The 19,124-nt window shown below is 42.7% G+C and overlaps 1 long non-coding RNA gene across 1 annotated transcript; it reads right to left on the bottom strand.

Moving 5' to 3' along the window:
• Positions 1-10,650: 10,650 nt before the first annotated feature.
• Positions 10,651-12,110, bottom strand: LOC127197407 (uncharacterized). The gene is made up of 3 exons (XR_007831668.1): positions 12,060-12,110; positions 11,462-11,564; positions 10,651-10,700 (listed from the first exon to the last, which is right to left on the bottom strand). It is a non-coding gene; the product is annotated as an uncharacterized LOC127197407 (long non-coding RNA).
• Between the last annotated feature and the right edge of the window lie 7,014 nt (positions 12,111-19,124).

Here is a 19,124-nt window from a genome sequence, read left to right as displayed (position 1 = left end):
CAGCAGCAGCGGCACCAGCGGCACTAGCATCAACAGCAGCGGTGGCTGAGGTTTGCAGCTCAGAGCCTTCTGGTGGAGGTGATTGGTGTGGTGGCCAGTGGGAGTTGCTGCGGGAGAGGGGACTCTGGGCAGGATTTGGGTCACATGGTGCCTTGAGACCCAAACTGGACTCGGCGGACAGTTCGGCCCCAGAGTCCCGGGGTCAGCTCAGTGCGCAGTGCCGTGGAGATGCTGGCTCAGCTCAGCAAGCAGTTCTGCCCGAGGCACTAGCTCAATTCAGCCACAGCTCCCCTGCTGTGACGCAGGCTGGACGAAGTGCTCAGTTCCACCGGAGGCGCTAGCTCAGTGCAGCCGCAGTTCTCCTGCTGTGACGCAGGCTGGATGGAGCGCTCAGTTCCACCCTAGGCACCAGCTCAGCGCAGCCGCATTTCTCCTACTGTGATGCAGGTGGGGAAGAGCGAGCAGTTCTGCCTGAGACACTAGCTCAGCTCAGCGGGCAGTTCTGGGGCGCTGACGCAGGCTGAGGTCAGCATGCAGATTCATCCCAGAGGCCCTAGCTGGACTTGCTGGGCAGTCTGGACCCAGAGACTCTAGCTGAGCTGTGCACACAGGCTCAGCAGCCCTAAGACTCTGGCTGGACTATCCACACAGTTTAGGCCTGGAGTCCCAGGCTGAACTCAGAGCGCAGTGTGAGTCCAGAGTCCATGGCTGAGCTTGGTGAACAATTCCGCTCTGGAGACTCGGGTGGAGCTCGGCGTGCAGTTTGGGGCCAGAGTCCCTAATTGTGCTTGGCAGACAGATTGGGCCCAGAGACTCTAGCTGAGCTTTTGGCACAGTTACGGCTCTAAGACTCTGGTTGGACACAGTGTGAGGTTTGAATCCAGAATTCCTGGCTGAGCTTGGCAGACGGTTCGGGCCCTGAGTCAATAACTGACCACAGCATGCACTTTGGGCCAAAAGCCCCTAGCTCAGCTTGGTGCTCAATCCCAGCCCAAAACATCTGGCTGGACCCTGTGTGCATTTTGGGCCCAGAATCCCTAGCTGAGCTTGGCAGACTGTTCAGGTCCTGAGAACCTAGCTGAGCTCGGCGCGTGGTTTGGGCCCAGTGTCCCTGGCTGGACTTGGCAAGGGACAGAAGGCTATGGATACCTTGGCCTGACCCAACGCTCATTCAGAGACCCAGAACGATTGCAGGACCCACAGCACAGGGGAGCTGAGGATCACTGGCTGTGAGAGTCCAAAACGACAGGGCTAACCTCCTGCCATCCACACCAGTGAAGCATCAGAGCATCCAGCCTACAGAAATAGTGAGAAAACAAGTGAATCTATCATCAGACTCCCTCCATCCAACTCTTGAAGCTACCCAACAAAAACAAAGTTGGCAAGATATCTAAAGGACAGCGTAAAAGCATACACAAAAAACCCCAAAACAACATGGCGTCTCCAGTTTCCAGCTAACTCAAAGAAAACAACCCAGAGAACTCAAATACAATGGAAATACAAGAAAATGACCTCAAATCCTTAGTAATGAGAATGATAATGGAGGAAACAAATAAAATTCATAATCAAATGCAGGAAGACGCAGCCAAACAGGTGAGAGACATAAAAGAAGCACATAGAGTGGAACTGGAAAAATTGAAGGAAAATGCAAACAACCAGATGAAAGAAATAAAAAAAAAAACGGTTCAAGCTCTGAAGAGCTATAAAGAGGCAATGGAAGAACCTCAGGAATATACAAAAAATCAGATGAAAGAAATAAAAAAATCAGTTCAAGATCTGAAAATAAAAATGGATTCAATGATAAACACACAGACAGAAGAAAAACTAGAACATGAGACCTCAGAGAAGAAGGCGAGCAACACAGAGGTGAGCTTTGATGTTTACTACTTGTATTGTCCTTGGTTAGTGAAATAGTTTGAGCAGACCCCCGGGACCCTGATCCACCCATCACGATGTTCTTGTAGGTTTCTAGAACTCTGAAAGTCCTTCTATTTCCCCATCTTCTAGCTTTCTCTTACTTAGAGCCTCAGTAGAATGTCCTCACATCTATTCCAATCTTCTGGTAAATGAAAACTTTTGTGGGACATGTCTTTTGGGCTAGTGTCCAATTTTAAGTGAGTCATTCTGCTTCTGGGTTAACTCACTCGTGATGATCATTTCTTGTCCCATTCATTTGTCCAAAAAATTTTGGATTTCCTTGTTTTTAATATCTAAGCAGTATTCCATAGTGTAAATGTCTCACGGTTTCTTTATACATTCTTCAACTGAGGGACATTTAGGCTGTTTCCAGGTTCTGGCTATTATGAATAAGGCTGCTATGAACATAGTTGAGCACATGTCCTTATTGTGTTGTGGGGCATTTTCTGTGTATATTCAGAGGAGTGGAATAGCTGAGTTTTGAGGAAGCCCTATTCCCAGTTTTCTGAGAAAGCTTGGCCTTTAATTTGATTGTACAGGGTCAGCTGTGTTCTTTACCAAGGCCAGGAATTAGTAGAAACATAGTATTTGGTCATTTTTGACCTGAAGGCTGATTAGCTGCCTTTTAAAAACTGTATCGTCATCCACATCTATTCCTTTTTTTTTTTTTCCACAATAGCCATTCACCCTGGGAGAGTTAACATCTCATGTTAACTTTTTGATTTCTATTTACTTTATGGGTAAAGATGGTGAACATTCTTTTCACATCATCTGAAATGTGTTCTGTTAATTTGAGAGTTTATTAATGGTAATGGGTTGCTTAGTACGTCAGTACTGTTTTTTTTTTTTTTTTTTTTTTTTTTTTTTTAGATTTTTTTTCTTTCTTAAAAAAACTCGGCATGGTATTGTAGCTAAAGCAGACCATGAACTTGCTATGTAGCCCAGGATAACCCCATGTTGTGTTATCCTGTCTCAGCCTCTTGAGAACTGGGGCTAAGGGTTCCTGCCACAGAGTCACAGGTTTTATATTTTTCAGGTCTATATATTTTTCTCTCTATTTTACATACATACATATACATACTCGGTTTTCCCCCCTAATATCACTTCTCCATCAGGTGAATAACTGGGAAAGATTTTCTCTCGTTCCTTAGTCTGTTTCTTCACCCTGCTAGTTAGCAGTTGTTTCCTTTGCTGTTCAGGAGCTTTTTTCTTTCATGGAATCCTGTTTGTCAATTTCTGATATTATTTCTAGGGACATTAGAGTCCTCTTAAGATGGTTATGTATTTTGCAATGTTTTCTCCTAGATGTTTAAAAGTTAAAGTCTTACATTAAGGTCCTTGATTTGTTATGAGTTGATTTTTTTAATAGAGTGAGGGACATGGTTCTATTTTCAGTCTTCTAGATGTGACTATCTTGTTTTTTTTTTCAGTACCACTTGTTAATACAGTTTTTTAAAATGTATGATTTTGGCACCTTTCTGGAGAACCTGTGTGGCTTTATTTCTATGGCTCAGTAGTGTATTTTGAAGTCATCTATTGTGATACATCCAGCATTGCTCTTTCCCCTCAGGATTTTTTTGGCTTTTTATCTTGCTCTTGAGTGTCCCCCGTCCCTTCCTCTCTCTGCTTGTGTGTGCATATGTGTTTCTTTATGTTTTACTTTTTTCCCATTTCTGTGAAGAGATAAGTGGAAGGAATTAGATTTGAAAATCATTTTTAATAATATGGCCTTTTCACAGTATTTTGCTGTATGTGGATGTGGATGTGGGAGCTCATTTATCTTCCAGTGTTTTCTTCAGCTTCTTCCTTTAGAGTTTTATGACTTTCTTCACAGAGGCTCTTGATGTCTTTGATTATGTTCATACATAGAATTTTTTATTATTCAAGGTAATTGTGAGCTTAATATTTGTACATTGATTTTTTTATTCTACTACATTTCTGACATTATGAGATACAAGAGTCTTCAGATGGAACCTTTAGGGTCTTTTAAGATCATTATCATCTGCAAAAAGGGTAATTTGACTTCTTTGCTTCTCATTTGCATTCCTTTTATTTGCTCATACTTAAATTTCAAGTACCTTCTCTCTTTTCTTTCCTTCTCTTTTCTTTCCTTTTTGAGATAAAGGCTCATGATGTAGACCCGGCTGGCCACAAAAGCACAGAGATCCACGTGGCTCTACCTCCCAAGTGCTGAGATTAAAGGTGTGTGCCACTATTCCCAGTGGAGTCAAGTGTTATGTTCAATAAGAACGGCCAGAATGGACATCTTTGTCTTGTTCTGTTTTTTTTTTTCAAGACAGGGTTTCTATATATGGTTTGTCTCATTCTTGATGTTAGGGAAAATGTTTTGTTTTTCTCTATTCAACAGAATGTTGCCTATGAGTTTGTGTATAGTTTGTACTACACTGAAGTGTGTTTTGTTCTTAGTTTCTTCAGGTCTTTTTATGATGGAGAACACCTAATTTCATCAAAGGCTTTTTACGTGTATTGAAATGAGTATGTATAGTTGGACTTTATGACCTGTAGTGCAGTAAATACTGATGTAGAGGCTTTCTAGTATTTTAAGGCTTAGGCATTTTAGCTGCGCAGTCTCCAGCCAGCTATGTGCTTAACCCATCTCATCCTGGCATTATGCCCCACCATGTGACTAGTCCTTTCTCTCTGCTCCACTCTGTTCCATCCATTCACCTCCCTGTCAGCTGGCAAATCTCCCAGGCCTCTTTTCTTCTCCTGGTCTTCTCTTTCTCTGTCTCTGCCTCTGTTTCTCTGTCTCTATCTCTGTCTCTGTCTTTGTCTCTCTCAGGTCATAGAAATAACAATACCCAGATCCAGCTAGTATGTAGCTCTCTACCAGTTTAGGCATTGAATATACAGAACCACCTTCACACAACGTATCTCAACCGTGTTGTGCTTCAGTGCACTTACTACTTTGTCAACCTTTCCTTGTATTCAAGAGCAGGAGACAGCTTGACCTCAGTGCATGATGTTTTTAAAGTGAAATTAAATTTGTGAGTTTTTGAGAACTTTTGTATGTATATTCATCCAAAAAATTTTTTTTAGTGTTTTTAAAAAAGTCTGTGTGTGTGTATGTGTTTGTGTGTCTTTATTTGGTTTTGGTGTCAGGGCAATATTGATATTTTCTTTTGTACACATGAGTTAGGAAGCTTCCCTTCCCTCTCTGGCTTCTGGAATAGTGTGAGGGATGTTTATGTTAGTGCTTTTCTAGAGGTTCTACAGGATTCAGAAATGCATCCATTCGTCTTCAGCTCCCTTCTTAGGTCACTACTGCTTCAGTTTCCTATTGTCTTGAAGAGGCTAAGGTGACACCGTCTTGTCCTGACTCTATGTCATTTCTGTCTGTACACTCCTCAGCTTTCCACCCCCACCCCAGTAGCCACAACCTCCTTGGCAATGCTTTTGAGACTGTCTGTGACCCTGACCATGGTCCAGAACTATTAACCAAATTATTAATGTTTGTGCAGGCTGAAAAATAAAACTTAAATACAGAAGAGGAAGTATAAGTCAAAAATAATTGTCATGTGGTGTCTGGAAAATACCACTAAGCTCTACAAAAAGCCAGATACTGCTCCAACCCCCTCAAACATTGATGTAAGTGTGGTTTTTATCTTTAAAAATGTTGTCTTCTTGAGCTTTGGCACCAAAAGACTTGGAGGCATGAGTTTGTTCTTTGTCATCATATAATAAATTTTTTCATTGGCTTAATTAGCATGGTTGTCAATAACTATCTGCTGTGGATCATTTCTTTTTTCTTTCTTTCTTTTGTTCATTCGTGTGTGTGTGTGTGTGTGTGTGTGTGTGTGTGTGTGTGTTGAGACGAGGTTTCTCTGTGTAGCCTTGGCTGTCCTGGACTCACATTGTAGACCAGGCTGCCCTCAAACTTACAGAGATCCACCTGCCTCTGCCTCTTGAATGCTGGGATTATAGGTGTGTGATATCACTGCCCGGCCTGTAGATAATTTCATTAGGTCTGTTTACATTGCTCATGTTGTCTTAGTGAATCATATTTATGTATGGAAATATATATATATATATATATAAAATCAGTCATTTGCATTGTTAGAAATTTATTACTTCTCTAGACTTTTTGCCTTATTGGAGTTTAATCTTTTAAAATAACCCCTGTCATGTGCCGCCCCACCTGTTTTGAATGGAGAGATACACTGATATTTTGTGTTTACTGGACATAATGTCATGTTAAAGTCTGAGTCCAGTTGTTCCCTATGCATCTAAACCCTGCTTCACCCCCTAAATTCCCCACAGTCCCATTGACTGCATATATTTGGTTTCAGGATGTTTCTTCAAGGGACTCAAACCTCCCAAATTGCCTTTGACATTTTTATAATTCAGTCCAAAGTTTTTATATTTTTTTGGGGGACAATAGGTCATATGGCCAATGTTCAGCCATCCTGTCAGAGTCTGCACATTTAAATCTGTTTTTCCTAGAGCTTGCCTTTCACCAGAGACTAGCTGACCCTGTTGTGAGTCACCAATTAGACTAAAGACAGATAGAGATGGAGCAACCCTGTTATGTTTTAGCAGTTAGACTACACAAAAATGGAGCCAGATACCTTGTTTGGCAGGATATTATGACCCTGCCTGGAATTTCCTGTGTTTTGAGAAAAGCCAGCAATTGGGTTGCTATGCCTTCTAACTTATAATGCTTCCCTGTCTTCTGACTTATAAAAGCTGCTGCCTGACTAATAAAGTTTGAGAGCTTGACCAGTCAGACTTACTCTCCTACTTTATGTCTTGCATTTTCAACAGATGAAATTCCTCCCAAGTTTTAGTTGAACCCCGCAGGCTGGGGCAATATTTGACCTGAAAGTTTTCTGTTTCTAAAGATCAGCTGAGGGTCCAGTAGGTTTGCTTGTTTTATTTGGTGCGGTGGTCATTAGCCAATTCAGTGGGTATGCAGGAGTCACTATTCACTTTGTCACTTTGACTTGGCTTTTGATGATGATAACATGGAGTCAATGGTTCTGAACCTACAAAAGTTGGAAATCCTGATTCCCAATTTGGTGCTATTCAGAGATGGGGACTTTTGAGAAATTATTAGATCAGGGGTGTAGAGCCGTCACACAATTAGCATCCTTTCAGGAAAATCCCAGGGACCTAGTTTAAAGAAGGCCATTTCTACATATAAGGAGCTCTGGGGCCTGACTCCTGTCCAGCAAAGCCACATCCTGGACCACTGCTCCAGATGGAATTTAGTTTCTCTGTCCACATGCATCTGCCTTGGAAGGTGGGACTGTGGCTTTTGTATGTTAAAAAAACTGAATATCATGCTAGATATTTTATTTTTGTGTTTTACCATTTAAGCTTTCCATAGTTATTTCCTTTCCCCATCTTATTTTATTCATTCTTTGAGAATTTCATATATGTATACAGTGTATTTTGTCATACTGCCCACCTTATGTTCCTCTCCCAACATCATCTATCTCTTTCGCTTCTTCCTCTTCAGTAATCCACTGAGTCTAGCTAGAGCTGTCTGTCTACTGTTACAGTTAAGGCGACCCACCCACTGGAGCATGTTGCTCAGTGTCTTATTTTTTGCCTTGTCTTAATAAAAGAGAAGTACTTATATTTATGATGTTTTCTGCCACCGTGTGGTAATCTTTTATTACTGCACTTGGGGGAACCTAAAGGATCCTGCTACTAGAACAAAAAACACACAGGAAATAATAAACAACACAAAGGAAATGAGACAGGCACACAGCTTAGTTCATATGACTCTGATAAGAGTATTTATTCTTTAAAATGCCATTAACTTGAACCTAAACTAATTTGTGGGGGATGGTCATTTTAAGACCCCTGAGCTCATAGTGAGAGCTACTCCTTTCTGGCTATAAACTAGCTTTTCCAGTAAGACTACTCATAAAATCAGATAAAGCCCAGCTGCCCACGAGCAACAGTTCTGGGAACTATTACCTGACAAACCAGATCTTTTACAACCTCCTTCTCTCTCTGGAATTTCTCCCCCTTCTGTGACTAGAGCAGCAGTAAAAGTAGACACCTGCTGGAGCTAGGTATCCATAGCAGCCCTGCCCTTGCTCCTCCGAGATTCACTATAAAAACCATATGAAAATTTTCAGTAAACGAGCTTTGATCAGAATCCAGACTTGCCTCCTGTTTCTTGTGTCTCCTGTCCTATCCCACTCACACACCCCTTCCCAGGTTCCGTTTAAAGACCTCGTGGGCTGGAGCACTAATTTGAATATTTTCTTATTCCTAATTCCACTTTAAAATAAGATGATTGTCCATCCTATCTCTTACCTAAAAGGAGTCCAAAAACAAAACAAAGCAAAACAACAATGACAACAAAAACACATAAGAATCCAGCCTAATCTTCTGAAAAATTACATTGTTAAAATCTCTTAGGAGGGCTTGAGAGATGGCTCAGAGGCTAAGAGCACTGGCTGCTTTTCTAGAGTTCCTGAGTTCAATTCCCAGCAACAACATGCTGGCTCATGACCTTCTGTAAGAGATCTGGTGCCCTCTTCTGGCAGGCAAGCACATATGCAGACAGAACACTGTATATATAATAAATAAATCTTTTTTAAAAAATCTCTTAGGTGACTTCCATTTTGTTCTAGAACTTATTATACTGGCCCAAACAGTTTTGGCTTACCCAAAAGATTAAATAAAAACGTTGTAAGGAAGTAGAATATATTTGTAATTAGTCTTCCATCGTTTCTACGAGACAGCTTTTTCCTAACTTTGCCACCACGGTTCCATTCTCCATTGGTTGCCATTCGAAACAACTATGATAAAATAAGACCCTTGAAAAATATGTCTCACCTCACAGCCCCAGCCTCACAGTGGCATAAAAAAACACTCCTGGACAACCTTTTATTTACTGGAGCACACATCTGCCACCATCAACTCAGACAGGGAACGCTTAATTTTGACTGATTGGTTGTCCTTGATCTTTTAGACTCTGTGCTGTGGGATCACAGAGGCAACAGTGCAGAACAGAGCAAAGCAAAGCTAAGTAAAATTCTTCCCTCAGGGTCATGAAAGAAACCACCAGTAAGCCAGTGAGTATGAGCCACGTCCCAGTAGGCCTGTGAGGACACCAGCCAGCTCTTAAAATTTCCATGCTTTCTGAAAAGGCCCCATTAGCAACTGAGGCTTTTACACCTTGGCCTTTGTGCTAAAGGCTGGACCCTCAACCTGTGGTGTTACTGGGAAGTGGGAGGAATTTTAAAGTGGGCTGACCAATGGGAGAAAGAGCGGTCACTGAGGGTAACATGGGACTCTGCTCTATTCTTTCTCTTTTGAATGCTGGAGTGGCTTCCCCCTGTGAGACGCTGCCTTGTCACAGGCTCCAGAATAACAGGTTAACTATTAGGGTTTGAATCACAAATATCCCCACAGGCTTATGTGTGCAGACATCTGGCCATCAGTTGGCCATTCCCAGGTCAAGGGGCTGTAGCTCTTCTTGGTGGGGAAAACACAGTGGCTAGGGATGTTTAGGTCCAGGGATGCAAAAACGTGTGAAATCGACTCCTCATACTCCATGCCTCAAGAAGCAGACAGAACTTGGCTGGGCCTGAATCCTCAAGCTTCACCCCACTGCCTGTGAGGACCCATATTCCAAAGATTGTGCAGCCTCGCAGAACAACATCAGCTTGGGACAACCAATTGCTCAAACACGTAAGCCTGTCGGGGACATTTTGCCTTCAAACCACAATGACTTCAAGTCAACCAGGATAGCTATTTTCCTGGCACTAAAGGTCTCTCTCCGTTCCTGTGTAAGACATGTTTCTACCTGAACGCATTATCTCTCCTTTCCCCATCCCTGCCCCTGTGTTAGAAATCGAAGCCACAGAGTTGAAAGTGGTCAAGCATTTTACCATGAAGCTACCATCCTTATCTTTTGATTTTCAGAGACCGGGTCTTGGTAGGACGCCCAGGCTCACCCAGAACTTACTGAGTAGCCCAGGTTGCTCTCAAATTTGCAATGCTCCTGCCTTATCCTCCAGAAATGAACTGACTGCAGGCCATAATCACCATTTCTTGCTTGCATTGTAGCCTTGTTTCACTAAGACACCCATCATGGTCTTCCTTATGGATGTAATGTTGCCTCTTTGATGCCCTTAATGTTGTGAGGTCTGTATTATTAAAGCAGTTGTAAAGTGTCCAAATAATTACAGTGTTCTGTTTGAATGTCATTTCCGTTCATTGCAAATGTCGGGTATAGTGCAAGGTACTGAATGAACACAGAGTAAATTTGGATCAAGTGACGAAAGAATCAAAGGTAGAGATTCTGTTGAACTATCTTTGTTCAGTATTTGTATTGCAGAGGCAAAAAAAAAAAAAAAAATGATTATCTTGAAGGTTCCTGGGTTTGGGGATTCCAGCAATGCCTTCTCCACCGATACTAGTTTCAAGAATTTTCTTTCTCTATGTATGCAGAGAAAAGAAAACAACAAACAGGATGAATACAATGTAACTGGGTGGGGACAGCAGGGTTTTCTGTGGAAAGCTAACTGGTGTGGGGAAGAATGGGATCCATCAGAGTTTCTATTGTAATCAACAATATATTTTGGCAAGGAAGGCAGCAGGGGGTTTGAGGGTAAGTATGTTGGTGAAAAGTTGTATAGATCTGTGTTTTCACACAGTGAGAGGGGTCTGAGTTCACATTACAAAAGTTCTGAGTAGTTTTAAAGTGAAGGAGGTCAGAGACAGCCTTGTGGCAAGGAGTGCTAGGGGCTCACCTGTGCTGCAGGGGGCGCTGTATTCAGCAAAAGCCACTTCATCTGGAAACCAAGAGAGAAAAACTTTAGAATGAGAGTTTTGATGGCAGAAGATTTTGTGGAGGACAGTTGATGCATTAGGACTGACCACTTTTATCAACTAGGACCTGGATGATGGCTGAAAAGACATCTCTCGGGAGAGCTCAGACAAACCAAGTGAAAGGATTTTTCCTCTCTTGAAACTACCAGTTGACACCTTTATCCTGGGCCAGCGATATGGCTCAGTGGAAAAAGGTGCTTGCGCCATTCCTGATGACCACAGCGAGTTTGCTGTACAGGATTCACATGGCAGAAGGAGAGAACCCATTTCCCCAAATTGCCCTCTGACCTCCACAAGTACCTGGCATGCCTACCTCCCATGGAATAAATAAACAAACAAACAAATGTGTAATAACACCAGAATATTTTACCCTTCGGGGAAAATCAGAGTGTGCTCATCCTACAGTGTTTGAGTAGAGGACTAGCAGTTATCCTTGTAGAGTTGCAGCCTATCTGATCCCTATCTATACTTCTGAGATATATATATATATATATATATATATATATATATGATATGGCTTTAGAGTAGGGACCTGAGGAACTGAAGTAGAGGCTCCTGGGAGTCTATACTGGAGGAGGCCAGAAGAGGGTATCTATATCTATATCGATCTATCTATCTATCTATCTATATATATATATATATATATATAGAGAGAGAGAGAGAGAGAGAGAGAAATTAAAAAAAATTTCACATGCTTTAGGGCCCTTCATCATCACTTGCTCACTTGTCTCATAGTAGTCATAGACTTTCACAATGGCAGGCTGCAGGTTCCTTACTGGGATGTCTTGTTGAACGATGAAGGAGAAGGCCAGTGTCTGATTAGTCACCTGGAAAAGGGAACAATGATCCAGACTCACAGAGGTGGCCACTAGTTGTCTTCAGCGTGACTCAGCCCTTGGTATTTGAAAGACAGTTATGCGTTGGATGATAGCGTGTAACCTCAGAGTCACTGTGTTCATAAGTGCCCACATATGTGGATGGTGATATGGCTTTTGTGTAGGGACCTGAGGAACTGAAGCAGAGGCTCCTGGGAGTCTATACTGGAGGAGGCCAGAGGAGGGCATCTGACCCCCTGGATCTAGGGTTACAGGCTCTGTGAGTTGGCATAGGTTCTGAGAACTGAACTCTGGCCTTCTGCAAGAGCAGTGAGTGCTTTTAACTGCTGAGCCAAAGAAAAATGACATCCAGTGTGAACAGAGGGAAGGCTCCTCTCCAAAGACTTCCTTTAGAATCGCTTTGCTCCTGCTATGTGCTTCCCACATAGACTCACATAGAAAGACTGGCCACCTAGGCATGTCTAGGAAGGCAGGAAGGAATCGTACCTGATCCACGTATAACAAGACATTGTTGTTGCTTACTTCTGTTCTGCTCACGTGCTCTGATCTCTCAAGCTGAAATGAGAGAAAACATCTGTGTTACTGAAAAAAGCAAAGGCCTCAGGGGTGAAAGAGGCAAAAGAACCGTGGGATGGAAGGTGATGAGAAGGAGATGTCACCAAATCCATTTGAATGAATTGGGGAAAAAACCTTTTCCAATAAAAATGAAAATATGCATAGAAAACTGTGAATGCCACTCTACTGAAGGCCAGACTGAGTGTGATGTGACTTAGTAATAGGTATTCTTAGATTTTGTTTGAAGGTCAAAATCGCCCTGCATTCGATGGTATATCCTCATATTCTCTGTGTATGCATCTCTCCCTGTCCTCTGCTATTCATCCTACCGTGTTTGTAATTTCCATAGTCCTTAAAACATCCAAAACCACATCTCCAGGATTTTACATTTAATATTTCCCCTGAATCATTATTGACCACGTTCATTGTGATACTTTAAAAATTGGTGAGCTTGGACTCCTTTCTTACATTTCCTGTGCTGGCTGTGATCACAACCAAACCTATGTTAGTGCCAGCATCACTTTGACACAGGTTGTTGTTATTACGATGGTGTCTGTAAGCTCCTACCTTAAGGACATAGAAAATACAAATAGGTCTACTTACTTTCTTCACTGTTCGTTTCAACGGAATAAAACCAGACACCATCTTCACATCAGCAATCACCATGTTGGAGGCTGGGCGGCTCCCTGTGTAACTGCAGACCAAAGAAGTGGATGGCAAGAGAAATGTTAATACTTTGAATTTGCCTCCTTTGAGGTCCAGCAGCAATTCCTGATAGAGCCTGTGGGACCTTTCTGTATCTTAAAATATAGATGGCCCTTTCGGTTAGTATAAATAGACCTGAAAAGAGCCTGTGCAACAGTGTCACCTGGACAGTGCATTAAAAACAGGTGGATCCACAGGGCTTGCTGCCCATCCAGGACCATCTGCTTACTGAGCTCCAGGCCATTAAGAGAACGAATCTCAAAACCAAGTATGTATGGAGCCTGAGGACTTACGGTAACACTGTCCTCTGTCACACACACACAGGCACACGTGCACCCTCAACCCCCATGCACACACAGCACACTGAGGTAAACAAGAGGACAGGTCACACCATGATGTCTTCTTTCCATCCAACATCCTTTCATTTTTTGTAGTTAGATCCTGACTCTGGCTATATTTTATAAGAAGCTTTGTGATGACTGTAAGAAGAACTGAATATCTTAAAAAAAAAAAAAAAGAAATCTTTCTAGAAAAAACAGAATTTTTAGCCAGGCAGTGGTGGCACATGCCTTTAATCCCAACACTCAAGAGGCAGAGGCAGGCTGATCTCTGAGTTCAAAGCCAGCCTGGTCTACAAACTGGGTCCAGGTCAGCCAGGGCTGTTACACAGAGAAACTCTGTCTGGGGGGAAAAAGGAATTTTGAAAAGACCAGAAAGGATGTCTTTGTTGGTGAAGAAGAATAGGCCATGTTAAGGTCTCATGGAAAAGAATAAGGTATTATTTTATTATGATAGAGCCAAAGAAAGGAACCCTGGCAGCCGACTAATCAGAAATTAGAATTCTACAGTTCATCATTGTTCACTCTGCTGGAGTCAAGCATCTTTTTTGTTTTCAAAAGAGAAAGCAGAATCCCTTCAGACACCTCTGACCCCACCCTGTGAAGTGTTCTAGGAAGATGGCGCTGTAGTCGACCAGAGCCAGACAGACACTCATACCTGAACTCTAGCAGGATCTGGAAGCTGTTTTGGCCTTGGGGGTTATCACAAGTTAGAGGTACTGTCTGCACATGCAGAGCAAACGCAGACTGCTGCTTCTCCAGGTGCACATTGTATCTCAGCGTCGTCTGGTGAGTAGTGAACAGAAATACTTTACCTCCATTGCACTGTGCCCTTGGATCCGTTTCTCCCAGTCTGAGCATCATGTGTAAAAGTAGGCAAAGCGAGACCTTCCATCCTAGGGAAGGACTCTCGCAGCTGCATACCCACCCCTTCCCCAGGGTCTCACCTGAGCATACACACATCCTTCCCCTGTCATGTTAATTTCATAGTCTCCAGGAATGTCTGGTAATGGGACCTGCTGCAGTAACAGGCGATTACTGTCCTCCACTTGGAACTTGTGGGAAAATGTCCCTGATGATTGGATGGTCACCGAAGACATTTTCTGACTTCTGGAAAAAGTAAGTGCTCCATACTTGGACAAAGCATGGAGAGCCACCACAGTGTCCTGAGAGAGCAAAGAAAACATCCAGGAGAGCATAAGGTCCCAAGGGCTTGAGCTTCTTCCCAAAGCTCATTTTAGCTGTGACAAAAGCGTCATGAAGTTAAGTCTCTGATTATTTGATCCTTAGGCTTCATTTCAGCCTTTAGTTTAGGGAATATCTGAGAATCAAAACATTCTTTTTGGTTTCCTCTTTACACAGAGTGCTCTAGCATCTGCAAATCCCCCCAGCCAGCAGAAAATATTTTTTAGACTTTATTTCCCTAGCATTTACAAACTTTTTTCCTTTGTCCCCTATTCCCATGGTGCTGCCCCCCATCTTCTCACAAAATCCTGTGCCTGCTATCATCACTAAACCTTCTCCTGCACTTGGTGAGGAGTCAAGAGACACCAAAACCATGACTAAGTGCGGGGCATGCCTCAGTTTTATCAAACAGAAAATCTGTCATCTAGAGTTGCACTTCATTGCCTTGCTCTTGGGTGGCACACTCTGTGAGGATGGCCACCATGCTCCAGAGAACATCTCCCACAGGATCCTTCCTTATCCCAAGATATCTCCAGATGCTACCCTGACTACAGAGACCAACAAGAGAGCAGAAATAAACACACAGAGAGGGTTTAGTATCACAATGCAGACTGTCCATCGAAAGGAAAGAATGAAAGAATCACAGTGCAAATGGTAAGTTCCTAGTGTCATGGAAGGTATTTTCTTTGTACATTTTATTGCTTTTTAGAGAAACCTACCATTTCACTATATTTCTGTGAAGATTAACTGTGCCATATATGCCCAGAATACCCAGAGCATAAATTATTAATATTATAGTTGATGTGGGTTCTTTTGTGGTGGGAAGGGGCTCAGATATCACCTCATAAGAATTATGCTGACTAGATGATGAAGCAATTTTTAAAAAGATTTATTTTTACATATATAGTCTCTGCCTGCATGTATACTTGAGCACTAGAAGAGGGTATCCGATCACATCATAGATGGTGGTGAGTCACCATGTGGTTTCTGGGAATTGAACTAAGGACCTCTGGAAGAGCAGCCAGTGCTCTTAACCACTGAACCATTCCTCTAGGCCTAAAGCAAATGGCTTACAGTCCTGATTGTTTCCAGTGTCAAGAGGTAAAGTGGGGCAGCAGGAGCTCCTGGCAGCTTGGGGAAAAACCTGAAGGTGATCTATCCATATACACCATTAGGAGAGTCTGTCAGGAGAAGGAAAATAGCTGCATCTAAGGACAGCAGGACAATAAAGATGCCAATTTGGTCCAAGGAGCATCTTTCAGGTACTCTACTTGCTATTCTAGAGTGAGGGAATTACACCTAGGCTTCTGGACACTCCAAGATTTTTGCCATTAAGTCAAGGTTTGGGTCTGGGTTAGAAGTTCTCTGCAACCATTTCACTACTCCTGTGGCTGGGTACAGAAACCAGGATAATTTAATATAGAATGTATTATCCCTCACTTTGTATAGACTCAAATTACTCAAGAGCAACATTTCTTTGTTTCTTTCCCCCCTTTCTGCTTTTTCATCATTCCTGCATCTCTAGTTCAAATCCCCTAACTGCACAAGGACTCTGAAGGATAATCACTCACCTGTGTGGAGGAGAAGCCACCATAGGGATTCTGCTGCTTTGTGAGCCACTTCACAAGGCGCATTGCCAAAGCCATGTCCTCGGGACTCGGGGCTGGCTGGGCAGCTACAAGAGCCAGGAGAATATAGGCATTCATCTCCACTACAGGAGAGGGAGCCCGGAGCTCATACAGAGACTCCTCCGATTTCCTGGGTTCCTCAGGATTTCCCCAATGGATGGAGTTGCCTTAACGTAAAAATAGAAAAAGTATTAAAAGTGTGAGTAGTCAAAAAAAAAAAAGTGTGAGTAGTCAACACACAGACATGTCTACACTTAGGAAGAAGGAAATACAAATGGTTGTAGTAGGTTTTAAAATTTTTCAACCACGGTATCCCAGATTTATCGATTCTCAGCAAAAGTCTGCAATTGTGTGATAGGTTCTGCCTGAGAAAGACTGTGGACAGAAATTCCTAAGATATTGACTAAAGTATGTCCTCAATGGCAAAACATGGCTTGTTCAGTGTTCAGGCCAATGACTTAGTAAAGTTTCCCATTGGTTTCAAAGTTGCAACTGGAATAGCAAAGCCTTGAAGCACAGTTTTTTTTGTGTTCTTTACAGTTTTTGCTGTTCCTGATATGTACATATGCATCAGGGAGAAAGGGTTAAATTTTAACTGTATTTACCTTGGTAGGAACTGTGTACATTCTACTGTGATTTTACATTTGTTGATTTTGGTCACACTACTAGTAAATACTGAAGAGAAGGCTTTTGTAGAGAAGAAAGACTAATTGTGTTTTTGTTTCTTTGTTTTTTTCCATTTGATGTTGCTTTTTTTTTTTTTGAGACAGGGTTTCTCTGCGTAACCTTGGCTGTCCTGAATTCACTTTGTAGACCAGGCTGGCCGTGAACTCACAGAGGTCTGCCTGCCTGCCTCTGCCTCTTGGGTCAGTCCAAGGAGAAACAGCAGTGTGCCACAGAGAAGAAACTAAAATGTAATGTTCTTTCCACACTCCCCATTGTCAATCTCTAGAACCAGATGGAGAGAAACATGGTGATGACACATTGTTACCTTCTTCTATAGCGTCATCATCCAGTGACTTCAGGATTTCCTTTCTTTTATCCTGGTTCCCTGCCAGGGTAAAAGCGTAGGCCAGCAGTGCCTTGGTGTACACAGAGTTGTGGTGTTTCCTTTGCTCTATTGTCTTCCAGGATGACTCTAGGCAGGTCAGGGCTCTGGAGACAACAGGATGCTGTTGGCAGAACAATGAAACCTGAACTACATGAAAAAGGGCCCGAGCAGGTCCTGGAGCAAACATGGAGGTTATGGGAATTTGCACTTTTCAAATCAACTTTTCTCCTTCCCTCTCCACTCTTTTCCTCCCTCCCTTCCACCCTTAATTATTACCCCTCTTCTAGTTGTTATTGATTATCTATCTATACTCTATCTTTTGGGAGCCATTCTTTTTTATTATATATGTAAACTAGGTTACATTTAAAATGCAGACTAATAGCCACAGTATTAAAGGCTGTGTTTTCAAGTTGATTTTTGGACCATATCTAGTATTTCATTGAATAACTGGATGCTCATTAATGGAATCTGACAAATGTAAAGGATTTTTTGTTTGTTTGTGTGTTTGTTTGCTTGTTTTGTTAAAAACAAAACAAAACTGGCACTTGGCTTTAGAGAAGATAGAAAGCCATAGGCTTTGCACCAGTTTGGGAAGCTGGAGAAGCAATGTGGCACTCACTGCGTCTGAGAGGGAGCTCTCCAGGAGGGCAATGGTTATATAGGCAGAGAGGGTCACTCCTTCTTCTACTCCTCCCTGCAAATAAAAAGGAGAGAAATAAGCAAACTATACAGCAAGCAACCCATCAAAGATGTCTTCCGCGATCATGGCCAGTCCCTTATATTCAGAGGAAGTTCTCATGTATATCCTCCTTAAAAAAAAAAAAAAACCACATTGCTAACCTAGAGTCTCATTCCTCCCCACGGTAAGTAGTGTGACCTGACTTTGAAGGGTTTTAGTACCACGCTTATAAGTAGTTCAGAAAAGATCACCTTCATGGCATTGTGGAACAGCCGTCCAGAGCTCCTGAAGCAGCCGTGGTCCTGCTGCTGCTGGGAGAGCCACTTGAAGGCATCAGTGATGTGCTTCTCATCAATAAAGATGAACTCTCGAGCTTGGGCAAAAGACTTGAGCACAAAGGCTGTGAGCCTGACATGGGAGGGAGAGTGGGGACGAGGGAGCTTGTGTTGTGGAGCAGAACCAGCATACATGGGTTTCTAGGGGTCCACACCTGTAAGCAATCAGTCTTAGGGTCTCTGAGTACTTGCAGCTGGGCAAGGTCTCTGGTTACTTCAAAGCCAGCCTCCATTCCCTGGTTCTCTTGGATGTGGACACACTACAGTGAGGTTTTAGGTGTTTCCTGCTTTTCTTTTTCATTTCTTCTATCTTTCTTCCTCTGGTGTTTACCCAGTACACCACCTGTGCCCTCACCTTAAGGGGTCCACCTCCCCACTTCAGATGATTTTCTGTGGTAGTTAAGAAAAAAAATCTCCTCTCCTAAATCCCTAGCTGTATATTGTCTTCCTCAAAAATTATGTCCCTCTTCTTGGCTTACTTCCTGTTTTCACCAGCCTCTATTTCCTTTGTCACCTGTTGGTTGTTTATATGTGTGTTTTATCTCAATAACGATTCTCATGTAATGCAAGGCCATGTGAAGATTGTCACATGTGTGTATAGTTGTCATGAGGAACAGGGGCTGAACAAGGCCTGGCACATAGTGGACACTTCTTACCAAGTGTTTCCTTCACTCTGGCTTCCTTTATCCCCGAAGGCGCTGTAAGAGCCATCCTTGTGTTTGTAGTTCAGCTCCCTCTGATAACCTGGAATGGAAGGCTTTGGGTGTGTTTTAAAGCTATTGGTGCATCAGAGAATGGCAGGATACAAATCTGAAGCCAGAGAGACCCTCATGGACCTTGGCTTACAGCACTGATAGAGAACCCTGCTCAGCTTTCCCCCTCCAATGTTAAGCCTCACTTCTGGAGAAAACATTTACAAAAACAAAACAGGGGTTCTGAGCCTTACTGACCAGCAATGAGGTAGTCAACGGCCTTGAACTTGATCTTCTGGGTCAGCTGCTGGGTTTCATTCAGGTATTTCAGTACGTAGATGTTAGGAGCAAAAAGGATCATGTTCTGCTCCCCACAGCCATAG

This window comes from Acomys russatus, chromosome 13, assembly GCF_903995435.1.
Source record: "Acomys russatus chromosome 13, mAcoRus1.1, whole genome shotgun sequence".
Classification (NCBI taxonomy): domain Eukaryota; kingdom Metazoa; phylum Chordata; class Mammalia; order Rodentia; family Muridae; genus Acomys; species Acomys russatus.
The sequence above is the reverse complement of the archived record's forward strand: the minus strand, read 5'-3'. Positions and strand labels throughout refer to the sequence as shown.